Source organism: Triticum dicoccoides, chromosome 6B, assembly GCF_002162155.2.
Source record: "Triticum dicoccoides isolate Atlit2015 ecotype Zavitan chromosome 6B, WEW_v2.0, whole genome shotgun sequence".
Classification (NCBI taxonomy): Eukaryota; Viridiplantae; Streptophyta; class Magnoliopsida; order Poales; family Poaceae; genus Triticum; species Triticum dicoccoides.
The window spans coordinates 629,599,269-629,607,153 of record NC_041391.1 but is presented as its reverse complement, the minus strand read 5'-3'; positions in this window follow the sequence as shown (position 1 = coordinate 629,607,153).

Sequence of the window (7,885 nt, the reverse complement as noted above, 5' to 3'; positions counted from 1 at the left end):
CCTCTGTAAAGAAATATACAAATCTTTTATATCACAGGCTCACCTTGCCGAGAAATATACTCCCTCTGCAACGCACGGGCATTATGGGGGTTTAGCTTTTTTTATGGGGGTTCAGCTGAGAATATAATACTCAGATAGGCTCATGGTTCTGGACTTTGGGCCGTAGGCCGACCCTACATGTTTGGGGGCCCATGTGTTCTACCTCAGCGCTTTTCATATTGCAAGCGATCGGTACTGCGCTGGTTTTAGATGGTGTCGCAAGGAGAATACACAAAATTGAATAAAGCACAGCAGCTGTTGGAATGAAATCGAACGACAGTTGCTAACCAGCAATCAGAGTTGCAATTCTATCAACGATATACCATGTGATAAATAATACTGTCGTACTACTTATACACACAGGACACTTGTTTCACCATGTCAGATTATGACATCAAAATCTCTCGGAGGATAGATCAGTTCGGCAGTTGCGTGCTGCTACTGAAGAATTTCAAAGTTGATTTGGACCAGCTCTCTTTGCCGAGAAAGTTCGATTTAGACATCAACCCTACCGCAAGATATGATTTAGATTTGAACCTTGACCATCCTTTAGCATCAATCATCATGCGACCATCCTTTGTACTTACGATATATTGAGCAGGTTCATTCACACCAAGGCTGCGCATGGTAAGAGAAACTTGGTCGCGGTCGCTCGGATTGTTGAACGACTCCCTCGTTGCTCTAGGAATTCTCTGTTTGAAAACAAGAAGACATACCAAAAAAGTTAGATCAACACAGTGAATCATGTGAAACAACATGGAAAGAAAAAAGAACGAAGCACTTGGGAGGACAATGCTAACCAAGAAGGTGGACATGTTGGTTTTTGTAAGGACTTTGGTATATGAAGTGCGAAATACAGCCCAGTCTGTTGCCGGCGCAGCTGCACGAGCCGGACCAAATGCAAGTGCAAGTGTTGGTGCAGGTGCCGAAGCCGCTGCTGCTGCCAGAGATGGTGCTCCTTGTAGAGCTGGTGCCGGTGTCGATGCCTGATCCTTGGGTAGATCCGACTGATCCACTGACGCGGTTGGTGCCCAATCCTCAGCTGGATCAGACTGAGCTGCTGCCGATGTTGGTGCTAGAGAAACTGCCGGTGCTCGATCTGTGCGAGACAGCGGCGATCGTGTCTGGTCTGCTATGATCAGCTTTCTAACTTGACTAGGATCCGTGACTGTGATCCAGTTTTTTCTTCATTTCTTTTAAACGCGAGAAGGACTAATTGTGGCGTTTTTGTTAAACCAAATTGCAGTTCATCATAGGGATTCAGCTTGTACTCAGACAACAGACTGATCCAATTTTTTCCAGTAATATAAGTGATGGACAGTGCCTTCGTTACTGACACGACATAAGAAGTGAAACCTGCAAAAATAGCCATCATAGAGCAAACCAAACGGTTTATTCTATGATGAATGTCACATGGCAAAACTTGCATCGTAAAATTGCAGGAAAAGAAAGAAAACATGACATTAGATCAATAAGATTTAGACAATAAATCAATAAGATTTACTTGATGTGACACGAGTGAATCCTTACCAGGAAATCACTATGTTGAAGTACTAAACAGAAGATTGATCGTCCAACTATGCGTGGCAAGCAGGGGCCCTGCCTACTCCCACAAGCAAGACAGTCCAAAGGTCATGACAAATCCTATGGACCGAACATCCATGGGACTGGAAATCCTGGTGGGTGCGATAAACCCTGCAATGCATACATATATTGGAGTGTAACCATAATTGATAAACCGTCCTCACAAAAAATATGATCTGGATACTTCAAAATGTACAGACTGAATTGAGTGGACAGACATTAACATAGACTATTCTCAGGACTGACCACACACCAAAAGCGGCAGTACTAGTAAACAATACACGGTTCGCAAACACAAATCAAGTACTGAACAATAGTACTTACTACAGACAAGAAAAGTTCCACTATCTAAACTCTACAGACTATTTCTTGCCACCGACCTACGGGATGAACCCCGCATAACTGACTAGGCCATGAACTTCGTGTGAGATGTCTACATGCACCATCACCATCTTGTCAACCTTGGAGAACCTAATAGAGTGGTCTTTCCACTCATAAACATGATGATGAAGACAGGCCGCATCAGATTTGTTGGGAAGCTTTACAAGAACCACACCCTTCGTAATCGAAGGCACAGCCAGGAAATTGTTGTGGTCAAGTACAGCCTCAAGAACACGCCTAACAACAATGCTACAGGAAAACACTAGTTCAGGACACAGTAGCTGGATAGTTCAGCAGTAGAACTCATCATCAGGTCTTCCAGTTCACGCGGCATGACTTTGAGAACTTCATCTCCATCGCGGACCTGGTTCTAATTCAAACAGAAACCATATTTTATTACTACCTCCGTTCAGAAATATAAGATGATTTTTGATATTATACTCCATATATGACTACATATACGCACAGAAATGAGTGAACAAAGACACTAGAACATGTCTTCAAAGGCCTGAGAGCAGAGGGATTACATGCAATATCCATAACACAAGTTACTGAGGCAAATATACCCTCTTAAAAGGTAGCATTGATGTTCATAAAGTACTCCCTCCGTCCCAAAATTCTTGTCTTAGATTTGTCTAGATACGGATGTATCAAGTCACATTTTAGTATTAGATACATCCGTATCTAGTCAAATCTAAGACAAGAAATTTGGGATAGAGGGAGTAGTTGAAAGTAATCTATAAGAAATCAGTGTCAATCTCTCGCATGTTTTGGTCAAAAGAGGAATTTAGAACCGTCATTTGGCACACTAAAATCACATGCAAGATCACCCAGAAAGTTGTACTACCAATACTAGTACTGCGTGTTAGATGAAAAAACATGATCAAGATCGAGAAAAAGATCATTAACAAGAGACATTACCTGGACTTGCTTAATGAGGGATACCGGAGAGGGGGGGCTTGGATAGGGCGATGGCTTTGAGCTTGTCTGCGGTAGTCTCGGCGGGGTGCTTGCGCTTCTTCGTACCATGAGCCTCGACAGTTTTGGCCAGAGCCATAGACGTCACATCGGCCGGTGCTCCGGTGTCCATCCAATAGAGGAAGTTGAGAGAGAAGAGTGAAAGGAGGAACGAGATGAGGGAGAAGCGAAGCGAGTGGGGGTTTTCTTAAAGAGAGGAAGCTGAGAGAGAAGAGTGAGATGATGGTTGCTTCGTCTGTCCAACTTACTGCTGGAAAGGAGGGGGTTTTGTGATTTGACGGCTCATTGGGCATTACTGCGGCGGTTCGATTGGGGTAGTCTACCGTCACTCTACTACGGAGTAATTTAGTGCATGGCTGGTGGACCCGGATGCTGGCTGTCCCACACGTCAGCGAAAGTGAGTAATTTAGTGCATGGCTGGAGGAGGATCCGCATGGTAGAGCGTATCCACTGTTTTTCATTCTGAAGAAAAAAATGATTACAGCAAGCGTCTCCACTCTTACGACGGAGGAGTGCGAAACACAGCAGCCACTTGAACATACACAGTGCTCCTACGACTAGGCATGTGCAGTGGTTCATACGTCAGTACTACACAATCTTGTTGCTAGTGTAGTAAGATATGACGATAACAAATGATGTTGTGCACATGTCAACTACTCCTATATGTAACATCGTACTGCTTTTTCGACTATCCGGTCGACAATGAACGGTGAGATCAATGTTAACAGAACTAGGTCCACAGGGCACGGAGAGTACAGTGCTACAGTACTCCACGAAACATGAACCATGCGAAGCACATCCTGTAGTGTTAGACGCGGTGTATGAAGGGTGCACGGGATGGGAGCAAAAGTTCCCTTCTCGACCCCCTTTTGGGTGTTTGGCAGAGCGCATGAACCATGAAGGGTGCATGAGTCCACACTAGTAGGTTGACAAAAATACACGATTTGTGCTACAGTGACTGATCTGCACCGTCTGAGTTTGATCCAACGGTCATGTTGCGCCGAGACATGGACATGCCCATGCAGAGGGCGCCTAAACACCACCGAAGTCCCTCTGCTTCTCGAGGCGCACGACGTTGGTGATGCAGGGTGCAACCGCCCGCAGAGCCCGCTCCCAGTCGACGGGAGCCAGCTCGTCAAAGACGGCGTCCAATGGTAGGAATGCATTCTGATGATGGTACCCTGAATGGATTCACCCGGCAACGGCGACAGCAGCCCGCAACCCCTCCTTGTCCAGCTCAGCCCCCACCATCGCACGGAGACGGCTCAGCTCCTCAGAGATATAGGTGAAGAAGGAGACTAGGTCAGGAAGCCGCAGCTCGTTGAAGTCGACCGGGTGGTCGAACGGGTTTAGCCCGATGGCCGACATCGTCGCGCTGGCACGACGGTAGGCATCGCGCAGCCGCAACACGTGCGTGGCAACTTGGTTCACCAAGTGGCTTAGGCGATCCTAGACCTCGTCACGATCGGCCCGCTCACGCTCCAGCCGGCTCCCCTGACGGCCTATCGTATCTCCCGCTTTCTGCAGCAATGTCGCCGACGCCTCGAGCATCTTTGTGGTGGACGCCTGCCGCTTTTGAAGCTCCGTGAACTCCCACACATAACGGAGGAGCATGGCCACTCTTCTCCTCCTTGAGCTCACGGGGCTCCACGTCCTTGGCCCTGAGCTCCGCATCCTTGGCATGGAGCTCCTGTGTCAGGCGCCTCACCTCAGACTCTGTGATCTGCTGCGCCGCCATGGCACCAGGTAGAAGCAATGGGGAGAGGAAGCAAAGGGGGCGAAACGGCTGAAAGGCAACGCAATCTACGGGAAGGCGGAGGGAGCCAGCCGAGAAGCGGGGAATCTTTTGGTTTTCACCAAGGTAAAACACCAGTCGACGACTTCTCACTTCAGGGAGCAGTGGCTTTTTACAGGCGGAGTCATCATGACTAATTATTGCCGCGCCTGCTCTCGTCAATCAAAAATTAAAAATCCGACCGCGACTGCTCCCGTCAATAAAAAAATTAAGAATCATGCCGCACCCAAACACCAGAGCAACGCCGCGCTGGATATTTAAATTTACCTGCCGGCAAGTAGATAAAAAAAGGGGTAAAAAAACAAATGTGGAGGCGGCCTAGCTAATCGGTCGAACTAGCCCAACTAGCTAGCCACCATGCTTCACTGATGTACTCGGCAGGAAAGGTGGTCTTTCGTGATTTGACGACTCATTTACTTGCTTCGGCGCTACGACCGAGGAGGACCCAGAAAATGCGTGGTCGGGCATCCCACGTCAGGAAGAATATATGCGTGCACCACCCGGGAGGACCCTGAAACCGCGCGGTAGGGTGTGCCACGTCTCGGCACGGAGGAAAAATGTGCATGTAAAAATATACTTTATCAGATGTAGTACCTATGGTTCGACCTTGGGACCTAGCCATTCGGTCGAAAACACCCCAAGATCATATCACCGTAGCATTTGAGAAGTCTTTGTGCTTGTAAGCAGTGGCCGAACTCTTTTGGGGATTTTCTGCAAAAAACCATTCGAACCACCGAGGAGGTGTTGGGTCACAAATCCAACGCCTCCGAAGAGCTTGTATCACCAAAGCATCTAAGGTGTGGTAGCACATGATATTCTTACATACAAGAGAATATAATGTCCTCCTTCATCTTAGATGCTACGGTGATACGAGCTTCGAGGTCGTTGGATATGGGATCAAAGGGCATCTAAGTAGTTTTTGTACAAATTGTGTGCAATTCTCAAACTCATCATGTTTTCCTACAATAATATTAAGACACATCATGTGAGCTGCTATATCTCAGATCTACAAGCTCCAAGCAACTCGTATCGGCATATAGCATCTAAGGTATGGGGGCACATGATATTCTCCCGGGGAGGAGGGGTAGGGGTGCACAACCAATCGGTGGCTGGGAGGGTGGGGACAAATATAATCTAAAGAACCCTAAACAGAGCTCCACAATTTTATCTAAGGTCGAGGGGTTGACCCCCGACAATCATAGCTCCGCCTAAACACAACATTTGCATGTACTGTAGTACTAGACTTAATATTCATGTTTCAGTTTCATGTTCATTTTAAATATTGAACTGAGGACCATGGATGTCATACATTTTACTCCCTTCGTTCCTAAATATTAGTGTTTTTAGAGGCTTCAAATGGACTGGAACATACGGATGTATATAGACATATTTTAGAGTCTAGATTCACTCATTTTGCTCCATATGTAGTCACTTGTTGAACTCTCTAAAAGACTAATATTTAGGAATAGAAGGAGTATTTTTGAATTCGTGTCATACATGCATGGGTTGGAAAAATAGATGCACTATACTTATTGGATTGTTGTTGTGTTCGTGCGTGTCTCTCTCTCTCTCTCTCTCACTCTCTCTCTCTCTCTCTCTCTCTCTCTCTCCTGTGTGTGTGTGTGTGTGTGTGGTCATATGCTTGATACATACAAAGTTTTCTCACCTCCATATTGTTCATCTTTTAAATTTGAATTTTCATTGGAAAACTTACTAGGGATACCATGAAATGTGAAATCCACGTTGAGATCACTATATCACAAACTCACTCTAATTCAACAACTCGTCATAAATCAATTACCACATTGAGATTAGTATTTGCAAGGAAAATACGGGTATTGTAATACACATAGATTCGTTCGGCAATTTAAAAGGTTCCTTTCGTATTCTCGAATGGTAGGACCCAACGGCGTACCAGCCAGACCTTGGCTCATGTTGATCCTAAAAAAACGGGCTCGTGTCCTTTGGTGGCGTGCGTGGTACGCACATTAGTCAACCCCAACCAGTCGAGCCTCAGCGTTTCAAGTCAAAATATCTGGCGGCCAGAATTCCAGCCCTAGGAAATTCCCCTGATGTCCCCGGTCCATAATGACTACCGATGAACAACGGAGGGATGCTTTAGTAACTAGACAACGTTACCTACCGTGCCGAGCACAGTTCAATTCCCTCGGTCGCCGCTCGTCAAGGTCACCCGTCAACTGCATTGCCTAGTACTACTACTACTACACCAGGATGAGCACAAAATTGAGCCCGTTTGTTCGTGCCTAGTACTTGAGTTAATATATCAGGCAATGCACTGGTACGGAGGGATTATCCTTTTACTCCCTCCTTTCCGGTTTATAGGGCTTATCTCAAAATTTTAGTTTTCCCATTTTATAAGTCTCAAGGTGCAATAAATCATTACATGCAAGAATTAAGAGAAAATTGACCAATGCATGTACTTTATGCATGCATGCATTGCAATTAATGCATTCGTAAACACAATTTTGAGGAAAACAAGCGCATTAATTGAGTGGTTTTGCAAACTACAACAATTGTTCCACCACTCACCATCTACCTTGGTTGGTGAGATTTTTGAATTGAGCCCTATAAACCGGAAAGGAGGTTTAACTAAGCAAAATGTTTGACCAAATCCATTCTTAAGAAATACAATAGGACAGATGTATGGCTTGAAAATTTATTGCATGATGCAGGTTATGATATTGTTTCGAATCCTAGATCTTAAATTTCAGAAAATCCAAAAGTGAGCATAAATTCTTGAAACGGAGCATGATCACGTGATATGATACAAATATTACTTCATAAGTTTTTTCTTCAATTCGAGACAAGCTGCTTATGGCAAGTTGCACAAATGAAGAGCCAAGGTATTTTGGAACAAAGACCTGTCACGTTAAGGCGAACGCTTTCACTATTGAAACCGTGGGCGTTTACGTGGCGCCACGAGTCCCCGCTTCTCATCAGTAAGTGCCATCCCAGCAAGCGTGTGAGTCGACAGGAGGTGTGCGAGCAGACCGCTGCGCCGACTGTCAGGGAGGCGTGCAAGCAGACCGCTGTGCAGACTCACTGGGAGGCGAGCCCTTTGACCAGTCTCCGCCGCCCACCATCGTC